Source organism: Sus scrofa, chromosome X (genome assembly GCF_000003025.6).
Source record: "Sus scrofa isolate TJ Tabasco breed Duroc chromosome X, Sscrofa11.1, whole genome shotgun sequence".
NCBI lineage: Eukaryota > Metazoa > Chordata > Mammalia > Artiodactyla > Suidae > Sus > Sus scrofa.
The window spans coordinates 76,454,299-76,479,662 of NC_010461.5; the positions used below are offsets into that span (position 1 = coordinate 76,454,299).

Sequence of the window (25,364 nt, forward strand, 5' to 3'; positions counted from 1 at the left end):
AAAAATTGTTTCCTTCTTCTTTAACAAACATGGGAATGAATGACTTGTTATAATATAACTGATGACGAAGTACAGATATATTTCATCCTAATTTTTGTAATTATTAGCTTTCCATAGTGAATACCATTGAGTACACACAATAAATTGCAATGATATCTTCCAGGTGTTTAAAACATCAAATGTTACCAATGCCCTAGGAACATTCCTATTCAACTGAATAATAATTCTGGTTTAAAAAAATCATATTTTAAACTTCATGGCAGCAATTCCTCTGACCACTCAACCAGATAATATTAAAGTACATCAAAGAAAGGAATAGTTATTAAAGAATCCAGATAGCCTCTTGATAATTATGGAACAAACTCTTCATCATTTTTTGGATGCTACAAATAACAGGACTGGATTGATTTCTCATTGGAAAGTTGCCATCGGTGATTAACTGATAGTAATGATTCAGCCTGCTGGGGCTGCTGAGATCAGTTTACCATTTTGAAGTGTTATTCCATTTGACTAAAATCACATTGCAATTTCAAGGCAAATGACATATAAGGGGGCAGTTATACAATATTTATATTAGATGAACATTATTTGTTTTATTTTGGTTTATTTCATCAAAAGCATACAAAACTGATGAAAATAGTTTTCACTGTACTTTTTATAAGTTAATTTTATTGGAGTAGAGTTGACTTACAATGTTGTATTAGTTTCAGATGTACAGCATAATGAATCTGTCATATCTATATAAATATATCAATTTTTACCATGTAGGTTATTACAAAATATTGAGTAGATTTTCCTATGCTATATAGCAGGTTCCTGTTGATCATCTATTTTATATGATAGTGTGTATACATTATTTCCACCTTTCTAATTCTTCCCTCCCCACTGACGGTTTCACCTATGAAAACCATTAGCTTTGTTTTGAAATCTGTAGAATTTGTTTCTGTTTTATAAATAAGTTATTTTGCATAATTTTTATTAAATTCCACACATAAGTGGTATCATATGATATTTGTCTTTCTCTTTCTGACTTACTTCACTTAGTACGATAATCTCTAGGTCCAACCATGTTGTTGCAAATGTCATTATTTTATTCTTTTTCATGGCTGAATTATATCCCATTTTACATTTTGGTATAATGAACCACTCTTCTGAGTTTAAAACCCTGAGAGTAGGAGTTCCAGCTGTGGGTCAGCAGGTTACAAACCTGACTAGTACCCATAAGAATGCATGTTCCATTCCTGGCCTTGCTTAGTTAGTTAAGAATCTGGCATTGCCATGAGCTATGATGTAGGTCACAGATGCAGCTTGGATCTGGCTTTGCTATGGCTGTGGTGTAGGCCAGCAACTGAGGCTTAGATTTGACCCATAGCCTGGAAATTTCCATATTTCAAAGGTGCAGCCCTAAAAAAAAGAAAAAAACAACCAATGAACAAAAAAAATACGCCCCCTCCATACTTTTGCATTTCTGATTTAGTCTGAATTTAATAGAAAGATTTCACATTTTCCTAGTTACAATCAAAGGTATAGCTTGCATCCTATTATTACTCAAACAACTACAAATTTTGCACACAATGTGTAAGTATACAAGAGCCTCATGGTAGCCTACTTGTTGCAAACTATGTTCAATGTCACAAAATTACAATAAAATAAAAAACATTTGAACAGTCAGTTACTTTATATGGATTTGACCAGTGTATAGGGAAGAAAAATATTTATTTAATAATTTTAATAATTCAATTTGTGATCACATTCCTCCCAGTTTTTGTTTTAGAATCCTAAAGAAATAAACTATTTTTATATATTTACAACAGCTCTCAAACAGAGTTTTTACACACCAGATTTAACAAATATTCTATGATACAACTATTTTGTCTCATTCTTTATTTTATTTTACTCTCCCTTTCCTGTACTGAAATATTGAAATGTACATCAATTTAAGACTTAGGGCCAATTTTTGTGGTAAAGGATGTTCAGATAGGGTAAGGTAAGCTTAAACTTAGTTCTTATCCATAAAACAGGGCTTATCATAGCACATATTTCATTAGATAGCAGTGAAGATTAAACATGATAGTGTGTGCAGTCAATGATCTGGCCTGATGCCTTGCAAATAGTAAGTAATCATTAGATGTTAGCAAAACAAACAAAAAACAAAACCAAAACTAGTAAGCAACCAAAAAAACATTCAATAACCCTTTCTAATTTTTTTCTTTGTCCTTTTCTATTTTTTTTTCAAACAACAGAAAAATTAGGGTGATGGAGGAATATGTATTCCTTCACACACTGTAGTAGTTGCCAATGAAATGTAGGGGAAAATAGCATGAGAAAGCATAAGAAAGAAAGGTTTACAAGATTAATGTGTCTGTGCATTTGCTTTCTTTTCTTTTCTTTTCTTTTTTTTTTTTTTTTTGCTTTTTTAGTGCTGCACTGTAGGCATATGGAGGTTCCCAGGCTAGGGGTCTAATCAGAGCTGTAGCTGCCAGCCTACACCAGAGCCACAGCAACACAGTATCTGAGCCACGTCTGTGACCTACACCACAGCTCACAGCAATGCTGGATCCTTAACCCACTGCGCGAGGCCAGGGATCAAACCTGCAACCTCATGTTTCCTAGTCGGATTCTGTTCTGCTGCGCCATGATGGGAACTCTGCATTTGCTTTCTTAAACTGGGTATGTTTTAGGATATAATGCTTTTTAAGTATGTTTTTTAAAGTTTTTGCTTTGTATTAATTGCTTTCTTGAATTACAAATGGTTGGGGCTGCCTACTAATATGCAAATGTCTGGGACAGACACAGCCAAAACTTGAGTCAAAATCCTTGGGAACTGAGACCAGGAATCTGGACTTTAATAAGACTTTCAGGAAGTTTACATGCACACTCAAACAAGAGACTGATACTTTAGTAGTTTTAAGTTTATGCATTCGTGAGGATCTAGTCTAAAATTCATAAAGTAGAAGAAATACTTATTAAGTGTGTAGCTCTTGTCAGATTTAAATAGTTAGTCAAGGAGTTCCATCGTGGTGCAGCAGAAATGAATCTGACTAGGAACCATGAGGTTGCGGGTTTGATCCCTGGCCTCGCACAGTGGGTTAAGGATCCGGCATTGCCGTGAGCTGTGGTGTAGGTCGCAGACTCGGCTTGGATCTGGCATTGCTGTGACTGTGGTGTAGGGAGGCAGCAACAGCTCCGATTAGACCCCTACCCTAGGAACCTCCATATGCCACAGGTGAGGCCCTCAAAAGACCAAAGACAATAAATAAATAAATAAATAAACAAACAGTAGTCAAAAATTCAAATATAACATAATCTTCAAAAAACAAGTTGGGAGTGGTGAACGTTCGCGCTCTGACGTCTCCTGTGCTCCTAGAGGAGTGACGGACACATCGGCACCACAGCCATGACTGAGGCTGATGTAAATCCGAAGGCCTACCCTCTTGCAGATGCCCACCTCACCAAGAAACTATTGGACCTTGTTCAGCAGTCATGTAACTACAAGCAGCTTCGAAAAGGAGCCAATGAGGCCACCAAAACCCTCAACAGAGGCATCTCTGAGTTCATTGTGATGGCTGCGGACGCGGAGCCCCTGGAGATTATCCTGCACCTCCCACTGCTGTGTGAGGACAAGAACGTGCCCTATGTGTTCGTGCGCTCCAAGCAGGCCCTGGGGCGAGCCTGTGGGGTCTCCAGGCCTGTCATCGCCTGTTCTGTCACCATCAAGAAAGGCTCACAGCTGAAGCAGCAGATCCAGTCCATCCAGCCGTCCATCCAAAGGCTCTTAGTCTAAACAGGTGGCCTCTGCCACACTCCCTCCTGGCTCCTCCCCCAGGGCTTGTGTATCATATTGTCTGTTAGCATGTAGTATTTCCAGCTGCCTTCTGTTGTTATAAAATATTGTAGTGCTAAAAAAAAAAACAAAAAAAAAAACAAAAAAAAAAAACAAGTTGGCTTTGAAATGAAAAATGAATGGAATCCAATGAGAAATTTTAGGTAATAGAAAATCAAAAAGAGCAAAAAGAAAGTAGTTAGAAAATGTATTTAAAAATAGTAGTAAACAACAGTGTAGGGAAAAGACTTGATATATTTGGATGGAAAGAAAGACAATTCAGTGATACATTTCTGTCTTCAAGTATAGATTTTTTTTTAAACTTTCTTTGTTTTTTGTTTTCTTTTTGTGGCTGCACTGTGGCAGGCATATGGAAGTTCCTGGGCCAGGGCTTGAATCAGAGCTGCAGCTGGGGTCTATGCCACAGCCATGGCAACACTAGACCCAAGCAGCATCTACAACCTGAGTCACAGTTTACAGCAATGCCAGATCCTTAACCTACTGAGCCAGGCCAGGTATTGAACCTAGATCCTCACAGAGACAACATCGGGTCCTTAATCTGTTGAGACACAATAGGAACTCCTCAAGCACAGATTTTTAACAAAACAGAAAGACCATCTTGACTGGCAGGGAACTCAAACACTGAATGAATGTGTAAGCTTATAAATGAGGTTGTCAGAACACTCACATTGGCAGTGTTTACAGCAAGATGGATATACATGTGTGTTAAAGGACTGGAGAAAATCATTTCAGAGGGTAAGAGTTGGGCTGGAAAGTTTTATTCTTTTGAATTGAATTCATGAGATTATCTGTCCACTAATACTTAGTCATGTTGTCTCTATTGTGTGCTCAACCTGTTTCTGAAGATGCTTCTTACGGACTGGAAGAGAATAAATTAAGCAAGTAGAAAACAGTACAAGTCAGTGAATAGCCAGGTATTGGGTTGTGTGGTTTAGAGTCTATAAAATATAGGAATTCAAAGATTTGTTTTAGATATATTTATTTTAAAAGAAGATATTTCCTGCTAACCAGTTGCAATCCTGATCTGATCATGTTACATATAGTTTGAAATATATTTTATCCATGTTCCTTCTCACATGGAATAAGATTAGCTAATGTTGAGCAAGGCATACATTTTGGCCAGGTGTTAGGCTATGTATGCCCCATTACATGCATTGTCTCATTCGATCTTTAAGACAAACACAATATACAATAATAACAGGACCTCATAATTAGGTCCTGTTATATACATGTTTTGACAAATAAGAACTTTAGGGCACATTTTATAGATACATAAATTGCCAAAGTTCAGATGGTTAAGAGGTGTTGGAACCTGCACTAAAACTCAAATATTTTGATTCCAAAATGTATGCCACTACCCAACAATCTTTCATGCAGTTGTGCATTTTATTGAAGTTTCTACTCAGATGTCTGTCTTTATTGAAATTACACATGTGTACACTGCACGCTTTAAACATGCTGGTGTTGCCTTGACACATTCAGAGTTCTCAAGAAATATAACGTGTGGAGTTCCTGTCGTGGCTCAGTGGTTAACGAATCTGACTAGGAACCATGAGGTTAAGTGTTTGATCCCTGGCCTTGCTCAGTGGGTTTAGGATCTGGCGTTGCCGTGAGCTGTGGTGTAGGTGGTAGACGCGGCTCGGGTCCGGAGCTGCTGTGGCGTAGGCCGGTGGCTACAGCTCCGATTCGAGCCCTAGCCTGGGAACTTCCATATGCCATGGGAGCAGCACTAGGAAAGGCAAAAAGACAAAAAAAAAAAAAAAAGAAATATAACGTGTAATTATACAATACCTCGTTATTTTCAGACCTATTAATCCAAGTTATATCCTTCAAATATAAAGAATAGAGTTGACTACTGCCCTGAAATTAATAAAATTAAACATAATAGGAAGGAGAGTGAACTGTTCCATTATGCAATATGTTATAGCCCCATTGAGAAAGCAAGAGAGTACTGATTCAATTAAAAACAATCACTTTCTCCTTTTCTATTTATAATTAGGCAAAACGGCATGACCTGATCATGGCATAACTGATAGAAAAATCAATTCTCTGTAATAAACTAGGAAAACTAAGGCTGGCTTAGGGGGATCAGGGCCATTTTGTAGTGAAGTGAATGTAAGGGGCTAGCCTCCCTCTTAAAAATCTATAGTACCTGAATGAAGTAGTTAAGACCCTTGTTTTCATACCTTGCTTTCCCTAATTTGTGGTAACTGAGTGTTCTATAAATAGAAGAAAAGCTTAATCCTCTGGAAAGTAACGCATGATGTGGAATATAAAGTCATTACAAAATGCCCAAGAGGTATCAGTGAATACCATCCTATCATGCCCACACAGGCTTCACGTGAACAAGAAAAACAACAAAAAAACCCCCAAACAAAGCAAAACAAAACAAAAAACCTCCAACCCCCCCAAAAAAAACCCCCAGATAACCAGATGAAATTACCATTGGTCATGAAATTACCACCCTACCGACACCAAAAATAAAATTCTACATGTTATATATCATGTTTTAGTCATAGTACTATCCAATAGTAATATAATATGACTTGCATATATAATTTTACATTTTCTAGTAGTTTCCACATTAAAAAATGTAGGAAGAAACTGGTAAATTAATTTAAAAAATATATATATACATATATATATATACTTGTCTTGTTAGGGCCTCACCTGTGGCATATGGAGGTTCCCAGGCTAGGGGTCTAATCAGAGCTGTTGCTACCGGCCTACACCACAGCCACAGCAATGTCAGACCTGAACTGCATCTGCAACCTACACCACAGCTCACGGCAACACCAGATCCTTAACCCACTGAGCGAGGCCCGGGATTGAACCTGCAACCTCATGGTTTCCAGTCAGATTCGTTTCTGCTGCGCCACCATGGGAATTCCAAAACATACATTTTTTTAACCCAATTGATCCGAAATAGTATAGCACTAACCACAATATAAGTGCTCAATAGCCAAATGTTCCTAGTGCTTTAAAAGAAAGCAAATGTTTGTAACAATTTTCTTTTCTTTTTTCTTTTTCTTTTTTTGTCTGTTTTGCCTTTTCTAGGGCCGCTCCTGCGGCGCATGGAGGTTCCCAGGCCAGGGGTCGGTCGAATCTGAGCTGTAGCCACCAGCTCACACCAGAGCCATAGCAACGCAGGATCCGAGCCGCGTCTGCGACCTACACTCACAGCTCAACCCACTGAGCAAGGCCAGGTCGAACCCGAAACCTCATGGTTTCTAGTCGGATATTGTTAACCACTGAGCCACGACGGGAACTCCCACAATTTTCATTTAAACAGTTGAATTTATATAAACAGATACAAACTGTGTTTATGCTTTTCTTATTCCTAACCACAGGGTTAAGTATAAGAGTATTGAATACAGAGGATACTCAAAACATTGTTTCGTCTGTCTGATAGAACCTACTTCTGCCCTCAAACATGTCAGACACACACTAACACTGAAAATCTTGTGTGTAAAAACACCCCACTGGGGACAATCAGGGCATATAAAAAATAGAGGACATTCTCTGACTTGTCTTTTTATTTCAATTTTGACCTTAACTTGGTAGAATAGTTGTCACTTCAGATTAAAACAGAATTTACCAGATATGATTTTAAAAAAGTGGCTATGGTTGTTAGACTTTCTCTTTGGGTTGGCTTGATTTAGAGGTCATACGGCAGGAGTTTGTGTCACATATTCAGCCTGGCAATTAAAATGTGTGATCATGGGCATGCTATCAATATTTCCTGTGCTTCAGCTTCTTTATCTGTAAAATGACACTAATTGTAAGACCAAACTCATTGAGTTTTTTTATGAGTATTAAATAAAGTAATGCATGTGTCTTAGTTTGGGCTGCTATAACAGAATCACTGTAATCCGAGTGGCTTAAACAGACATTTACTGCTTGCAGTTCTGAAACCCTGGAAGTCCCAGATCAAGGCACCAGTACATCTGTGTCTATTGAAAGCCCTCTTCCTGGTTTGCATGCTCACATGATGTGGGGGGTGGGGGGGAAAGAAAGCTTTCCACTTTCTCTCCTTATAAGGACACTAATTTAATCACGAGGGCTCCACCCTAGTACTAATTTCTTCCCAAAGGCCCCATCCCCATCATATTGGGGATTAGGTTTTCAATATATAAATTCTTGGGAAGACAAACATTCATTCAGTCTATAGCAGTGTGTGAAAGGCTTACCATGATGCTTGACAAAGTAAACACTTAACAAATTGGTAGTGGTTTGTTTTTTTCCTACTTCAATTCAAAATACCCTTTTTATATATATTTAGGGAAATGACATGGATGGAGTGTTTGAGATTAAATAATAATGTTACAAGTCATTTACTCTCTAAATAAGTATCTCATAAAACATATGTCTAACTTGAAGCTGTGTGGATGAAATATGTCACCCATCATATCAGTAAACAAAGGATGTTGGGGCCATCAGCCACTGTAGCTCTCCCCACCCCAACTGTCCACCTTGAGGGGATTCAGTTCAGGATGCAGAAAAGATGGATACTGGCCCTAGATAGTTAGGGTGCATATCAAAGGAATGATTTTTTTTTCTTTTTTCTTTTCTTTTTTGTCTTTTTAGAGCCCCACCTGCAGCATATGGAAGTTCCCAGGTTAGGGGTCTAATCAGAGCTGTAGCTGCCAGCTTATACCACAGCCACAGCAATACCAGATAAGAGCTGCATCTGCCACCTACACCGCAGCTTGTGGCAACACCAGATCCTTAACCCACTGAGCTAGGACAGGGATCAAAACATTCATCCTCATGGATACTAGTCAGAATCTTAAACTGCTGAGACACAATGGGAACTTCTCAAAGGAATGATTTCAATAAGCCCAGACTCTTGCATCTCCCCATATATAGAAAAGCACTAAAGTCATTAACTTGAGTTGTCTTCTGTTTAATTAACAGTAATGTTTTTATGTTCTGATTCCCTTGTTTTTGCTGCAAAAACCCTGTATATCCCGGCTTCTGCCTTACTGCTTCAGGCCAGTTCCTCATAGATCTCTGAGAGGCTGAGTCCTGGACTTAAGTCCACTGAAAACATAATTCTCAACTTTTCGGTTGTATTTTTTTTTTTATTCAACAGCTGCATGCAGATGTATAAAAATAAATTTAAAAGGGTTGATCACTTACTATGTGCCAGGCACTGCAGTGGAGACTACCTATGTTTACCTATGTTTTCCATTTTAATGAGAAAAATGGTCAATGTAAAGAGAAGAGGTGAAATAAAATTGAAATAAATATGAGACATAAATGAATACTGGCCAATGTGCCAAGTTAAGATAGATGATAAAACAAAAATTTCAATCCTTTGTTCTGATCTGAATATTTCAAAATCTTTCTTTAGCAATGCAGAAATATTTAAATAATGATCTAATTTTTAATATAATCTCATCACATATCTGTAGTCAAATGGGAAAAGTAACTAAATCCAAATATTTATTGGAGAAATGACAAATGACTAAATGGAAACTATCAGATTATTGAAGTATCAAGATTTTTTTCCCAGTATAGTTTATCTTTTTGATAAAGCAGCAAATATCAAATGAGGAGAAAATAGAATATCGACTTTTTTTTTAAATGGATGGATCACATAGAAACTGTGTGATCAGACTTACTCAGGTAATGGTATCAGTCCTTTGTTCTGTCTTTTTTAAAAGGTCCTAAGGAGAGGGTAACTGGTAATTGGCCAATTGCTATTGAAGTAAGTTGGCAGACAATGCCATTTGGGAGTTTCGGATTTATTTCCTAAAATGGAGGCTATCTCATAAATTTTTGGCCCTTAGCCTTAAACCTTTCTGAGCTAACATCAGTGATTACAGAAATGATTTGGTTCAGTGAAGACTTCTTCCACAGAGGTCAAAAGTTGATCACTCAAATGGCCTTGACAAACCTACTAATATCTCTAGAAGGTCGTTCTGACAGAATGGATGACACTAATGTCATGCCGTCTAGCCAAGGTAAGAACAACATGCTGCTAACATAATTGTTCCAAGATAGAAATATCAAATTACATAAAGTCATAGTCTCTTGAAGCAGTTATTGCTGAAGTGCATTTATTTCAATTTGAATCTGCCTTAGATATTCATTGGTTCTGACAGTATGATAAAAGCTATCTTAGGTAGTGTGCCCAACACCAATTATACTAGATAATGAAGTGTGCATGTTTTCTTCCAACATGTTCCTTATCACTGGATTCAGTGTATGTACACAGAAGCAGATGCTATAAAAATATCTAACAGTGCTAACATTTATACCCTGTTGATTATACTCTGTTATTAAAAAAAAAAGTTTAGCCACCAAGTGCCCTATGTAAGGATGTAAATCATGTCATAAACCTTTATGAGCAATATGTCTCTTTACTAATTTGAATAAATTAAGGGATTTCTGATGATGCATACCAAATAAACTTCTGACATTAATACCATAGCCATGATTTTGTTTATGTTTCTGCTGATAATAAGTTTATTTGGTGTTGAGTTTATGATAGCACCTGGGTTTTTTGGGCAAGTACTTTATTCCCAAAAATCTCAAAATGGTTTATAGGAAAACACATGAAAACAGTTCTTAATGAGTGTTTCTTATGATATTTGAAGTTAAGTTATCCTTGAAAATATGAATGATACTTTCAGAGAGACAAATGGTTAAATGGAAGAACTGTCACTTCATCCTTTTTGCAGTGACTATGAGTAACAGGACAATTAGCACCTAAGAACTATTCCTTCTCCTGGACCTGGACATTTTGTTTTTAGTCTGGTAATTTTTGAACTGAGATCACACAATAACTTATCAATAATGACCATTCTGAGGCATTTGGTGTTGGATTGTCTGATGTGTAAGAATGAGGAAATTGCATATAGACCTGAAACCTGGTAAAAGTTATAGTCATCTTACACTGCAGACATTTCTTTGCCTCTTTGATATTTTTATTAGGATTGCAGAAGTCAGACAGTAACAGATGACTTTTTTCCCTTAGTAAAAACACCTTTGTAATATTTCCAGGGCCACAGAGACCAATAAAACAGAAAGAGATGTTACAGGGATTATTTCTAGAAATATAAAGCAGCCCAGGTGGATCTTTCCTGTGGTATCGACTTCCCTAATATGATGAACTTAGACAAGATGATATGAAAGAGATAGAGAAACAATTATGACAGCATTAACAAATTGTAGAACAAAATAGAGGACCAAGTTCTAAAGCTGAGGATAGTTTCTAATTTCAACATGACAGAGAGACTGGATGTGCTCTAGTCATTCCGTGGGACTTAATAAGGTACATTATGTTTCTCCCTATAAGAAATAGTTGATTGGATTTACTACCAAAGTGATAATCAGATCAAGGATGATACATTAGTGTTTAAGTGTAATATCAAAACAGCGAATTAAACCAGAGCTTGTTGAAGGCAAGCTGCTTTTCTCTTATACTCATTGGTAAATGCTGAACCCTCTAATATTTCCGTTCTCTATAGATATTGTGGTAGGCAGAATAATGTCCCCTCCAAAAAATGCCCCTGTCCTACTCCCCTGGACCTATAAATACATGAACTTACATGATAAGGAGGAACTAAGGGTCATCTGGGTGGGCCCAATGTAATCACATATGGAAGAGGAAAGCATAAGCACAGAAGTGGTCAGAGTAATGCTATGTGAGAAGAACTTGACTTGCCTTTCCTGGCTTTGAATGTGAGGAAAACGGCCATGAACTAAACAATGTGGGTGGTCTCTAGAAGCTGGAAAAGGCAAGGATAGATTTTCCCCTAGAGCCTCTAGAAAGAAATACAGCCCTGCCAATACCTTGATTTTAGCACAGTGAGACCTGGGTCAGGCTTCTGACCTACAGAATTGCGAGAAAGAAAATTGTGCTGTTTTATTTTTTTATAATAATTTTTATTTTTTCCATTATTTTTTACTATTGTGTTGTTTTAGGTCATGAAGTTTTGTGGTGAGCAAATATGTTGTGAAAACAACCAAAATAAGCAATATTTTCTTTTATTTTGGTTCTTCCTTCCTTAACATGCTTTTCAACCTCTGCCAGGAAGTTGAACATTTTTCTCGCTCTCTCTCTCTCTCTCTCTTTTTCTTATGGACACACCTGCAGCATATGGAAGTTACCAGGCTGTGGGTCAAATCAGAGCTGCAGTTGCCAGCCTACACCACAGCCACAGCAACACTGGATCCAAGCTGCGTCTGTGACCTACACTGGAGTTCATGGCAGTGCCAGATTCTTAATCCACTGAGCAAGGCTAAGGATCAATCCTGAATCCTCATGGATACCAGTCAGGTTCTTAAACTGCTGAACCACAACACTACTCTGAGGGAGCTGAACATTTTTATCTAATAGTCTTAGTAGTGGTAATCTATAGAATACTTGTCAGTTAAATTACTAAAGCTCAATTGAGAGTAGGCTTTGCTTTTAGACTTGTTTTCAAAAACAATATAAAGATAGCATCTAGACGCTTTAATTCAGGGTTTCAAAACTTGGGAATTGTTGACATTTGGGGTCAGATCATTCTTTGTGATGGGGTGGCTGTCTTGTTCATTGTAGGATGTTTATCAGCATCCTTGGCCTCCACCTACTAGATGTCAGTAGCACCCTCTCCCCAGCTCTGACAAGCAAAACATATCTCCAGATGTTGACAGATGTATCTGTGGGTACAAAATCCCCCTCCCCACTGAGAACCACAGCTTACTGTGAAATGGCTAACTTGAGAATAAAAATGGCAGAGCTTCCCTAAGTTGTTAATGATAACTAATCATTCAGAACTATTTTAAAACATTCATTAAAATGTCAGTCATTTACATTCCAACTATATTAAAATTGTGATTGTTTAAATTTAGAGGTTGTGCAGTATTGCCAACACTTCCACTGATCTTTTTAGATACCAACAATCAATTCTGAGTGTGAAATGTGACTATTTTTCCTAGGGACGTATAAAAGATTTTGTGTGATAGTTAGGTGGGAATGGCACTAAAGCATCCCAACCGAAGATTAGTGGTGAAGGCTGCTGAAATCTGTTTTCTAGCTCACCTCTGGCTCTCTGGGGAATACAAAGAAGTCATTAGTTTCACTCTCTCTTGCTCTATCATCATAAAACTGTATAATATGCCTTCTTCTTTAAGCTACCATTTCTTACTGACATGTTTTACAGATAGAGCATTGGTTTCTGAAAAATCAATAATACATGATCATTACTGGAAATCCAGGGTACACTCTGAATAATTGTAAGCTAACAGGGCCTGAAGGTTGATGGGAAATTACACAGAGGAATGCTTATTATAGTTCAATAAGATTTTCTTTTTAAAAAATCCACAATTCTAATATTTAAATTTTATCTGATTTTAACAGCACTCATAGAACTCACTCATTAATGATATACTGAATTTGGAATTAGCCTATGGACTTTAACTCACACCACAATGTAACCCTGAACTCATCTTCTCTCTTCCTTTGTCATGAAAAAGAAAATCCATTCATGGCCATTTGTTTTTGAATTTATATCATTTTGAAAAAGAATATCTCATTTCAAGGTGTATATTAGTCATCTATTTGATGTACAACAGATTATGCCTAAATTTAGCAGCTTGATGTAATGAAAATTTTTATTGTTGCACACAGTTTCTATGCATCAGGAATTTGGAAGTGGTTTAACTGAATATTTCTGGCTCAAGTTCTTCCATGAAGCTTTGGTCAATATGTTGGCTGGGGTTGCAGTCTATTGAAGGTTTGACTAGGACTGGAGGATCATCTTTCAAGATGGCTTCCTCATGTGGCTGGCAAACCAATGCTAGTTGTGAAGGAGAGGCTTTAGCTATTCTCCACTTAGACTTCTTTTAAGATTGCTAGAGTATCCCTTGGTATGATAACTGGATTCTTTAGAATGGATGATCCAAGAGAGAGCAAGTTGGAAGCCACAATATCTGTTTTGATCCTAGTGTCAGATGTCACACTCCATCATTGCTGCAGTTTCCCATTAGTTACACGGTGTGTTATACATGATTCTCCGAAAAAACATCACCAAGATGGATTTAAACATACAAGAAATTTTTCAGGGGAAATGCCCCTTAGAAAAAATGGGAAGGGAGCTAGTAGAAACTGGGAGAACTGCTAGTCCATAGGAGCACTAACAGACTATGGAAGTCTGACTCTGAGCGAAGGAAAGAGGAAGGTCCGGTAGAGAAGCATCTTCAACTGCAGTGCAATTCAAAAGAAAGTTTGGCAAAAATGTGAAGAAATGTTAAAGCCAAAGCAGCCCATCAGAAAAGGCCCACCTCTCCCAGGAACAGAAGGGCTTTAGTTTTTCAGCTGCACTCAGTCACTGGCTGAGAGCAACCTGTGGGAAGAATGGCTTTGGCTTAAACATGGTGATGGAGGAGTTCCCACTATGGCACATTGGGTTAAGAATCTGACTGCAGCAGCTTGGGTTGCTGTGGAGGAATGGGTTCAACCCCTGGCTTAGCACAGTGGATTAAAATATCTGATGCTGCTGCACCTATGATGTAGGTTGCAGCTGGGGCTTGGATTCAATCCCTGGCACAGGAACTTCCATATGCTGTGGGTGCAGCCATGAAACAAAGCAAAAACATGCTTTCAGAGCACAGTATTTCAGAGCACAGTAGATGGAGCTCTCAATCTATAGTGCACCTTGTAGAAAGAGGTCTACAGGATATATTCTCTTGGCTACCACAGGCAATCTTTTGCCCCACACAGCTTAGCTCCTCCATGCAATATGAGAAGTAGCTTATCTATGGTTCCTATGAGTCTCTTTCTGAAGGGAAACTTAGAATACAGAGAGGTTAGTGGGATGAACTATAGCACACAACTTTGCAGGTGATCTTGGGACCACAAGTAAAACTCATCCTCTCTCTCCTCCATTCTAAATTTCCTTCACTCTCAGATATAATTTTGGCAGGTATTAGTGGTGGGATCCAGACCTTCATTATCAAGGGGTCTGTACCACTGATGAGTATGTTCTCCTTAGCCTTCAGTTTCTGGACTTGTCTACTCACAGTTTTGATGGGTCAAGGATGTTGAAGGAGGCACTCAGTCGGCCACCTGGTTTCTCTGTACACTCCTCCTGGTACCCATTATCTAAAAGAAGCTCGGCTGGTTGAGCTAAATGACACCTGCCAAGACAGCTATTCCTTTTCTTGCCTCCTATTCTCCAAGTACAAGTAAATGTGTCCTGGTAGAAAGTGCAACTTGTAGTTAAGTTGAACTTTTACTGTGTCCCCTGGCAAGAGAATGTCCTCTTTGGTGGCCAGGGTCTCCAAAACTGCAGAGCCTGGAGTTGTGGGGACAAGAATCAAAAAATCTTCTAATGAGTCATTGGGAATGATGGTGAGACCATTCTTGATTCTATCCTTTGGTTCTCAGACCCATATATTCTTCTTACTGGGGAAACCATATATGGGTATCTATTTAATGAATACATTGCTCCTGGAAGGATGGCACCCCAGTCGTTCAAAGTTTTTCCTTAGACTTCATGCTCCAGTTATACCTTCATAAATCCAGCTCCTAAATCTATGAGTTTAGCTACTTCTGTATGTTTTGGTATATTGATCACACTATGGCAACTCTTTCCCTATGATGTGGATCCTCTGGTCAGATGCTATGGTATAGAGGATTTTTTTTTTTTTTTTTTGCCTGGGAGTGGGTATTCTGCAAGCTCCCAAATATTGGTGTAGGCTGGAGTTCTTAGAGCAGGAAAGGCATACCCATCTCATACCCAAAATATCTTTATTCCTGTGAAGATGAATGGCTAGTCCTTCCACGATGGAAGGAACCAAATGTATTCAATATGGTTTCCTTAAGGAATAGTGTCATATAGGATTTTCAGTGTTGGTTCCTATTGCTGAGTGGTTGGACATTCAGAGGCCATGGTTGTTAGATTCATGTTGGTAAATGAGGATCCAGGTTCTTAGGTCCATGTGCAGTTTCTGCCACTGTGGCCTCTATGTGAATGTGTCCAAAGTGCCAGTTCTGAACTGGCTGATGATGAGGGCTAGTTAATATCAACAGATGTATTCATTTTGAGTGCTTAGTTGTTCAATGCCTCTCTGGGGTAGATATTTTCCAGTGAGCATTATTGTGTAATTCAAAAATCTTCACATTCTGTATCTTCACCCTTATCTATTAACCACATTTGAAATTCACTTTAGGTAAATCTTCCTTGGCTTCCCATCTAAAATTACTGGTTGTCATGGTAATTGTGGTCTCCTGGCTTTATCAGTTAAGCGCCCCCATCACTTTGTTATTTCAGGGCCCTACCATCCCCATGGATATTAACCAGCCCAGCTCTGTGATTACCTCTCCTACCATCATCCCTGATCTGCACGAGAGAGCTACCACTAGACTTCTTAGTGATGTGGGTGGCCCTTTTTCCAGCATATTCCAGATCACCTTGGTGAATAGTGAGCCCTCTGTGCCATTCTGTGGGACATTATCCTTGATTGGGTCCTCTAGCCCATCGGAATATAGTCACTTCAGCTCCCTCACCTCCCTAAGATTTTGTATTTTTTTCATCTGTTTTAGGCCAGGGCACCTCAGTCATTTCCACTTATTCAGCATGGGCCATTGCTGTCTCCATGCTTCTAAGAATCACCATCAGAGGAGAGTTCTCATCATTTCCTGGGATGATATAACCCATGTCCCAAGGAACTGACCACAAGTTAATGAATTCTTGTGTATTCAGTCATACATTCCAGCCTCTTTGGATAAAACACTCTCAAAGTCTCATTCCATGAGAACTCTCTGGATCTTTCAGTGCATGACAGATAATTTTTTGAAGCTCTTTATAGTCTCTTCCTTTGAAGGCTCAACATGTTATCAGCTGGATTATGCTAGGATTCAGTCTGTTATCACCCAGGCAGTCATGAGAGGAGATATGGACAGTTTCTGAGAAGGGTCACCTGTTGCTTTGTGGAAAATAATTCTCATCACCATCCTCTGGCACAGAGGAAGTACTGGCCTTACTGAAGAGAGCTGGGCCACATCTGCAGGCCCAAAGAATCTGGTAGGGGTGACTGACTCTAGAGCCAACACCGTTAGAGGCTTATATCTGGATATGTCCATTTCAATGTTCAGAGATTTCAGGGTTTTTCCTACTAAGTTGTTGAATTTTATGTAATGGACCTGCCTTTAATGAAAGGTCTGTGACTGCAACAATTAGATCTTCAGCCTACCACTCGGCTGTGCCTTTCCTTCTACTGTAAGAGCTAAGCACTTGAAAATGACTGCATAGGTCCTATGGCTATAACATTTAGCTATTAAGTACTTATTAATGGCCCTTAGTTTCTTATTATCCTTTTGGAGGATGTCAATATGACTTAACACTAACCAGCCAGCTCTGCTATTTTGTAGGCTTTTGCTATGGTTTGAATATTTGTGTTCTCCCCAAATGCATGTTGAAATTCTAATGCCCAGTGTTATGAAAGTGGGGTATTTGAGAGGTGATCAGGTCATGAAGGTAGAGCCCTCAAGAATGAGATTAATGCCTTTATGAAGAGGCCCAGGAGAGCTACCTTGCCCCTTTTGCCATGTGAGGACTGAATGAAAAATATTCAACCAGAAACAGGGCTCTCAACATACCATATTGGCACATTGATCTTGTACTTACAGCTTCCAGAAGTGTGAGAACTAAGTTACCCAATATTTGGTATTTTGTTATAGCAGCACAAATGGACTAAGACAACATTTTTTCCCCATTCTTTTCCAAGTGCTTACATCATTGTCCCTGCTATTTTATTCTTCTCCACTGGCACATTTTCTTAATTCAATCATAGTAACATACTTAGCAATTGAGTCACCATCTTGTCACACTGACAATATGTGATCTGCCTACCAACCAGTTGTGCTTTTTGCTCCCAAGATGCTAGAGAAGACAGATCCAAATCCTTACTTTAACACTTGTTTTCTTGGACCACTCCTGGTCCCTCTTTGTTAGTTTGGCTCCTTTGAGAAGGAGATGCCAAACACAAAAGAGGACTGCATTCAAAATAAATTTTATTAGGATAAATATCTGTGAAGGAAAATAAGGAAGTAACTGTGGAAAGCTCAGAGAGCCATTAAACTGTGATGCAAATATGACCTCCAAGTGAAAGAGAAAGGAATAGAAGGAGGGAAGTCAGTTGGAAGCATCTCATATTGCAGTTCACTTCTAGGAAAATTTTTACAAGGCCATCTGGAGTTCTTGAACCAAAATGGCCCATCAGAGCTCCACATTTCCTAGCAATTGGGTCTGTTTTGCTGTGACTGTTTTGCTCTATCATTGGTTAGGAGCAGCCTATTAGAGGGGTGGATTTGACCAAACTGGATTTCTGCCACTGTGGTCCTTGCTCAATTATCTCCCTACTGTAGGAGATCTACAAGGAACACTCTCATGGCTCTCATATACAAGTCAGTTTTATTTGTTGTGGGAGGGAACTACACAAGGGGTGAATACTAAGAGATGAGAATTACTGGGGATCATCCTGAGGAACCTGAGGGCTGGTCACCCTAAGGTTCTAGTTATTAAAATGGTAAAGTAATTAAATAAGATTATTTAATAAGTACAATGAATATTGAAAAAAAGTGTTTGGATATTAAGTGGAGGCTACAGCAAAAATCGGAGGAAAAAAAGACTGACAGTCAACTTAATGGTGATTCAAATAATAAGAAAGGGTAGAGCTATTGGTTTACAAACATGAACACCTAAAAAAGGGAAATAAAAGTGATGCATAAATCAAATTCACTAGAAAAGATTTTGGCAGGAATTCATGTTTAAGGAATGGGCAACATACATTTGATAAGCTCATGTATAAGTTTTGAAATGTTCCCCCAAAATGGGACTAAATGCATATAGTACCATTATTGGAAGAGCAATAAATCAAGGAGAATAATCAGTTCAAATTCCATACTTTGTATCATGTGACGGATTTACTAAGGCATCCAATAGTGTTTTTATATCTTAGTTGGGATTGGCCAGGACAGAAAGAGAGAGAAAATTTTGGGCTGAAAAGGAAGAAGAGAAAGAAAGGGAAGAAGAAGAGATAAAAGATTAAGGAGGGAGAAGAGAAACAAAGGAGAAATAATTTTAAAATGAAACCTATAGCTAATGTTTACTAAGTATTATTTACTGTGTCCAGACTCAGTGCCAAGAGATTTATGAGAATCATCTCTTTGAATCTCAGAGCAACTCTGTGGATTATTAATCTCAAATGAGGAAATGGCATCTCAAAGAGGCAATATGACTTTTTCCAGGTCATAGTGTGAGAAAAAAGCAAAATCAGGATTTGAATTCTGTATCCTTGCCTGAAAATCACATCTAAATCTTTTTGATGATGTTAAGCAAGGAGCTTGGAGATGGAGATGCTGGAGGCCAGATTTCTTCAAGAAATGTTAGTCAAATGTTGTTGTTCCTATACTGAAAATCTTCCATTTATTGTTAGTAGATTTTTTGACGTTGGCCTTTTTTTTTTTTTGGACTTGTGTGAAGTGATACCTCGCTGAAATTTCAATGTGTATTTCCCTAATAATTAGTGATGTTGAGCATCTTTCCCTATGCTTTTTGGCCATCTGTCTGTCTTCTTTGGAGAAATGTCTGTTTAGATCATCTGACTATTTTTCAATCGGGTTGATTTTTTTGATATTATGGGGAAAGAACCTGAAAAAGAATGGATATATATGCATTTATAACTGATTTACTTTGCTGTACATCTGCTACTAACATAACTTTATAAGTCAACTATACTCCAACAAAATTTTTTAAAAAAGAAAATCTTCCAGTTTTTTGTTTTTTGTTTTTAATTTCACTCAGAGTAAAGACCATGGTCTTTACAATGAATTTATAACAACTTTCATAACGTGACACATTCTACTCACCATGCCTCCCCTTCCCTCCATGCCATTAGCTACTGGATCTGGGGTCAGCAATGTACTGCCTTCAGGCCAAATCCAGTCTGTAATTATTTTTGTACAGCCTAAGAGCTAAGAATGTTTTTACATTTTTTTTGTCTTTTTGTCTTTTAGGGCCGCACCCATAGCATATGGAGGTTCCCAGGAGAGGGGTCTAATCAGAGATGTAGCCGCTGACCTACACCATAGCTCATGGCAATGCTGGATCCTTAACCCACTGTGCAAGGCCAGGGATCGAACCCACAACCTCATGGTTCCTAGTGGGATTCGTTTCCACTGTGCCATGATGGGAACTCCGTTTTTTACATTTTTTAATGGTTGGAAAAAATCAAACACCACACCGGCAGCATATGGAGGTTCCCAGGCTAGGGATTAAATTGGAGCTGTAGCTGATGGCCTACACCACAGCCACAGCAATGCAGGATCCAGGCCACATCTGTAACCTACACCACAGCTTATGGCAATGCTGGATCCTTAACCCACTGAGGGGGACCAGGGATCAAAACCGCATCCTAATGGATACTTGTCGAGTTCATTACAACTGAGCCACAATGGGAACTCCAAACAAAAATATTTAATGACATGAGAAATTATATTAAGTTCCAACTTCCATGTCCATAATAAAGTTTGATTAGAATGTAACTACTCTCATCCATTTTCATATTGTCTATGGCTTTCATGCTGTAGGCAGAAGTGAGTAGTGACACAGACTGCATAGTCATAAGCCTAACATATTTACTGTCTAGTCCTTTACAGAAAAAAAATATTTTTGCTATCCCAGAGCTAGATATTCTTTCACTGGGTCATGTAGCTCCAGCAACTTTGACTGTTTTTCTGATATGCTTGTCTAAGACACTTTGGTATGACTGTCCTTTCTGCCTGGTTACGCTTCATCCAGATAGCATCCTGGCTCCCTCCCTCACCTCTTTAGGTCTTTGGTCAAATGCCACCTTCTCATTGAGACCTACCTTGACTATTTTATTTAAAATGGAAATCTGCTTTCATTTCCAATCCCCTTTACCCTGCTCCATTTTTCCCACAGCCCTTATCGTCTTCTAAAATATTAGTGATTAACTTATTTCCCATGTTTATGTTTGCTTTTATTGCCCATATATCCTCACTAGAATGCAGGCACCATGATACAGAAATCTTTGTTTGGTTCATTGGTACATCCTCAGCATCTTACTGTGTCTGGAACACAGTAAGTGCCCAATAAATATTTGATGAATGAAAGGAGAATAAAAAGGGGTCTGGCAAAGCTAGTCAGACTCGGCAACAAGCCTTAGATTTAGAGAGAAATGGTATTGCTGGAACACTAGAGAGCCCTTATTTTAAATGAGAGAATTGAGATGAAGTTCTTAGAAATCACAATTCCAGCAACTTTAGTCAGAAAGACTAATTTACTACTCCTTTTCATTTGACAATTATTTTAAAATATTCAGGTGAATTAGATATGAGGGGATAATCCTGAACCAAGTTGCACTCCTTGGTCCTTCAGTGTAGTCAGTTAATGTGAGTAGAGGGGTTCCAGAAAGTCTTTTAATAAACAATGTACATGTACATACAAACCACACCTCTGTGATTTTAATATTCAAAATGCGTTCCTTTTGTTGAATACATACTGAGTACTTCTTTCAAAGTATACATATTCTAGGGAATAATAGCATTAAACATTCATTATACAAAATTTATTGTGAATTAGTTTTTCTTCCAAGTACCATTCTCAGAATGGGGTACCAAGAAAAGGAAATTTTGATGGTTAAAATGGGGTGAGTGGAGGTGGGGGATAGTGCAGGCAAAACATTTGTGGAATCCTGGACCATTTATCATGGAGAGAAGCTTGGAAGATATACTTTGCTTGGCTCCAGAAAATCAGGACACCTTAATAAGTAAGGACAATGTGTAGTGGGAAGTGAGGACACCAGGAAGGGGAAAGTGACTGAGAAGAGACAGGAAAGGCCACAGGCCTACCATGTCTTTCGGGTTTTCTGTTTTTGACCAAAAACTGTGAATGATAATCTTTCAATAAAAGATTTTCATGCAGAAAAGGATAAACTGTATCCAGTAATCTCTCTTCATATTGGGTGAAGATTTGCTCAGATGTCAAGAGAACTGTGGTGAAGTTAGAACTGGTTTCAAATTACTGTGTTGCTACTATATATAAGGCCTTGAAGCAAATGACAATTATGAGTGTCTCTGCACCTCGGTTTTCTCATCTATGAAACTGTAATATAAATACCTAACTTGAAGTGTTATTGGGAGTATTAGAAGGGAAAATAAATACCTATAAAACACTTGGCACATAGCACATGTATTTTACTGGTTCAGTGTTGAAAAATACTATGTTTTCAAATTCTGTGTCTTCTACTTAGATATTGTAATGAATTCGGGGAAATTTCCTAACCTCTCAACCTATTTCCTCATCTAAAGCATGATAATAGAAACACTACTGACATTTATTATTTATTTTAAGGGTTAAATGAGACGATGACTTAAAAATCTTTAGTGTATACTTGACAAATATTGACAGTTATTTGGTGCTTTAAAAAATATCTGCTATTACTTTCCTCAATATCATTTTAAGGTCCTTCTAGGTTATTCCTTATAGTCAACAAACTGTCTAAGGTGATCAAACAAGAATAACTATATAAAATTCTACAATATAAGAGGAAGAATTAAATTAATTTCAATGAGAGGTACCTTAATAAACTTTTCTTAGGAAATAACTTGCTAAATTTATATTGTAGCTATCAGCCTACATATAATCTTATTGATGGTGCCACTTTAATAGGGCACACAGTTCTCTAACTACATAGATGCCATACAGTTGTTAAATAAGAAACACACTTTAGCTATTTTAGAATAGTATTGAATGGAATTTCCTTATAGCTTAGCAGGTTAAGGAACTGGCATTGTCACTGCTGCGGCTCAGGTGGCACAGGTTCAGTCCCTGGCCACGTGCTCTGGGTGTGGCCAAAAAAAATTAGTATTGAACTATGAGTCAGAAATCCTGGTACTGGTCCTAGCTTTATTACTTACTAAGCATGAACCCTTTCACATGTCAGATATCATCTCTGAGTTGTTTCCTCATTTATAAAAGAGAAAACAATTATCTTGCCCTACCTAAGAGCATCTGATGTGTTTGTGAAGACACTCTGAGAATGTAAGATAATGTTTGACGTACTACTAATATAGTGCATAATCTTGAGAAAAACATGCAATGAGAAGGAAAATAAAGAACATTTATTTGTATACCAGCGTGATAAAATAACTCTAGATACATTTGGAACTCATATCTTCCACGTACTAAAAGCTGAATTTTGAGAATTTTGTTTTCCGCTATTTACAATACTCAGTTCTGGCTTCTGCATTCCACTGAGGAGGAGGCTGTTGCAACAATAAAATGGCTTTTATGGCCTCTCTTCTGTGAGTTACATCTGAATACCAGAGACAAAAGAAAAGGAAAAAAAAAAAAAACATGCAGCTTTTCCTGTGGAACTAACGTGTGTGAAAAACAGCTTCTGCATTTGATGTGTGGCAAATATGAATTTGAAAAGTCAAGGAAAGAATCAGGATTAGGTGCTGCTGGCTGTTTGCTCTCTTCTCAGGGTGACTGCACCAACTGAGTTTTATTCTCCATCATCTTGACACCTTTGATCTTAAACTGTTCTACCATAGCTTGCAGCCCATACAAAGGGCACCAGGCACTTTCCTTATGCAACACTGTCTGCTTTTTTTTTTCTTCTCTCTTCACCATAAAAAAGATTTCCCAAGTGACATTATGACTAGAGCCCACCTTTCAAACACACAGAAAGAACATTTTTTTTTCTGGAAACTAGAACTTGAATGAAATTAAAATATGTTCTGTAGGCGAATCAGTTATTTAGGTAGACAAATACAAAAACAAGTTTTTCTTGAAGCGAATAACATTTGATGCTTGCTGCCATTTTCTTCGATTCTGTCTAACACTGTCTGAGGGCTTGACACTTCAAAATCAGGTGCATACGAAACCCACTTCCATTCTGCCATTGGCATGCAATGTCAGTTGTCTTTCTGACAGGTGTCATCCCACCCTTCTTATGTAATGGTATTTCTGGTTCCTTCTGGGCATTTTGCCTCTGGCATTTTTCTCCAGTAACTTCTCGTTTCCTTCTATGGTCAATTTTATGAAAACTGTACTATTTCTGATTAGCTCTTTTTCTCTGAGGGCAAAGTAGGGAAAGAGTGAACTGTAGGAATATCATTTTTTCTAAGGACATATGCTATCTGCAGGTCAAGAATAGACTATAGGATATGGTATCTCTGTCTGGACTTGAAGAGAAGGGCATTGATGGAAAGAAGGAAGAGAAATACACCCCTATACCTTTAGAAGTAGCTTCTCTCTAATAAGGAAATGACAGCCAGGTTTTCTGACTGGTATTGATTTCTAAGTTTGGCTTCCCTGAGGTTTGCTTCCTATGGGGACAGGCCAGAACACCCCCCATCCCCCTGCCATTTCCAAAATTACCATGTTGTTTCAGGACAGAAGTCAGGACACGTTGAGGTGACCACTGGAATTTCTTTCTTTCTTTCTTTCTTTTTTATTTGGCCATGCCTACAACGTGTGGAAGTTCCAGGGCCAGGGATCAAATACACACTCCGCAGAAGTGACAACACCAGATCTTTAAGCTGCTGAGCCACCAGGGACGTCCCTACTGGGGTGTCTTAATCCAGGTTCATTTGCATTGTTGTAAGTAGAAATCTCTGTGTGAATCTGATGGCAGTGTTATAATTTTGCTTAGTTTTATTTTGTTTTGTTGTGTTTTTGTATCTAGGTAAGTATTTGAATATGAAAATAAGACAGGGCATGCCAGGATTTTATCTTACCACCTTAACCTGGCATTAACAGTTACTTAAGTGTCACATTCCTCTTTTCCTTCCTGTTGTTTACTCGATAGAAATTATGGTACCTACTGATAACCTTTCTATATTTCCCCTGGGGTAATGTGTTTTCCATCCTGAAAAGAATAGATCTTGTCATGTGAGCAGCTATTTACTGGTATGACCAGTCTCAGACACTTTCATTTACCTTGAAGATTATCATCACGACTTGCTGAAGAACAAGGGCAAAGGTTATTGGAATTTAGGTTTAGTAATTTGGCCTCTTAATTATAAGGTCCATGAGAACAGGCACCCTGTATTTCATGCTCACCACTGTTTTGCCAATACGTCTTACATAAAATGGGCATTTAATAAATGTATCTACTGAATTTGTGTTTCTGAAGAATGTGACTCATGGCCCAATATTATAGTGAAGCTAAGCTCTACATTTGGTTTATATTTCTGAAAAAAATATAGAAAAATTGTCCTTATTAAATGATAGAATGCAGTTGTGTGTATGAATCTATATATCTTTATATCTATCTATCTATCTGTCTATCTGTCTATCTATCTATCTATCTATCTATCTATCTTTTTCCAAAGAATTGCTTTCTTTATAAGATTCGGGTAATTGAAGTTGAGAAGCAGGACCACATAACTTGACAGTTTAGCTTCAGTTCACTATTCCCCTCTTTTTAAAAGTTTACTCTTGTGATTTGAGATCGGCCTTAGCCTGTACTACCCCCAAAACCAAAGCCT

The 25,364-nt window shown here is 38.1% G+C and overlaps 1 pseudogene; it reads left to right on the forward strand.

Moving 5' to 3' along the window:
* LOC100155098 lies at positions 3,351-3,905 on the forward strand (annotated as a pseudogene).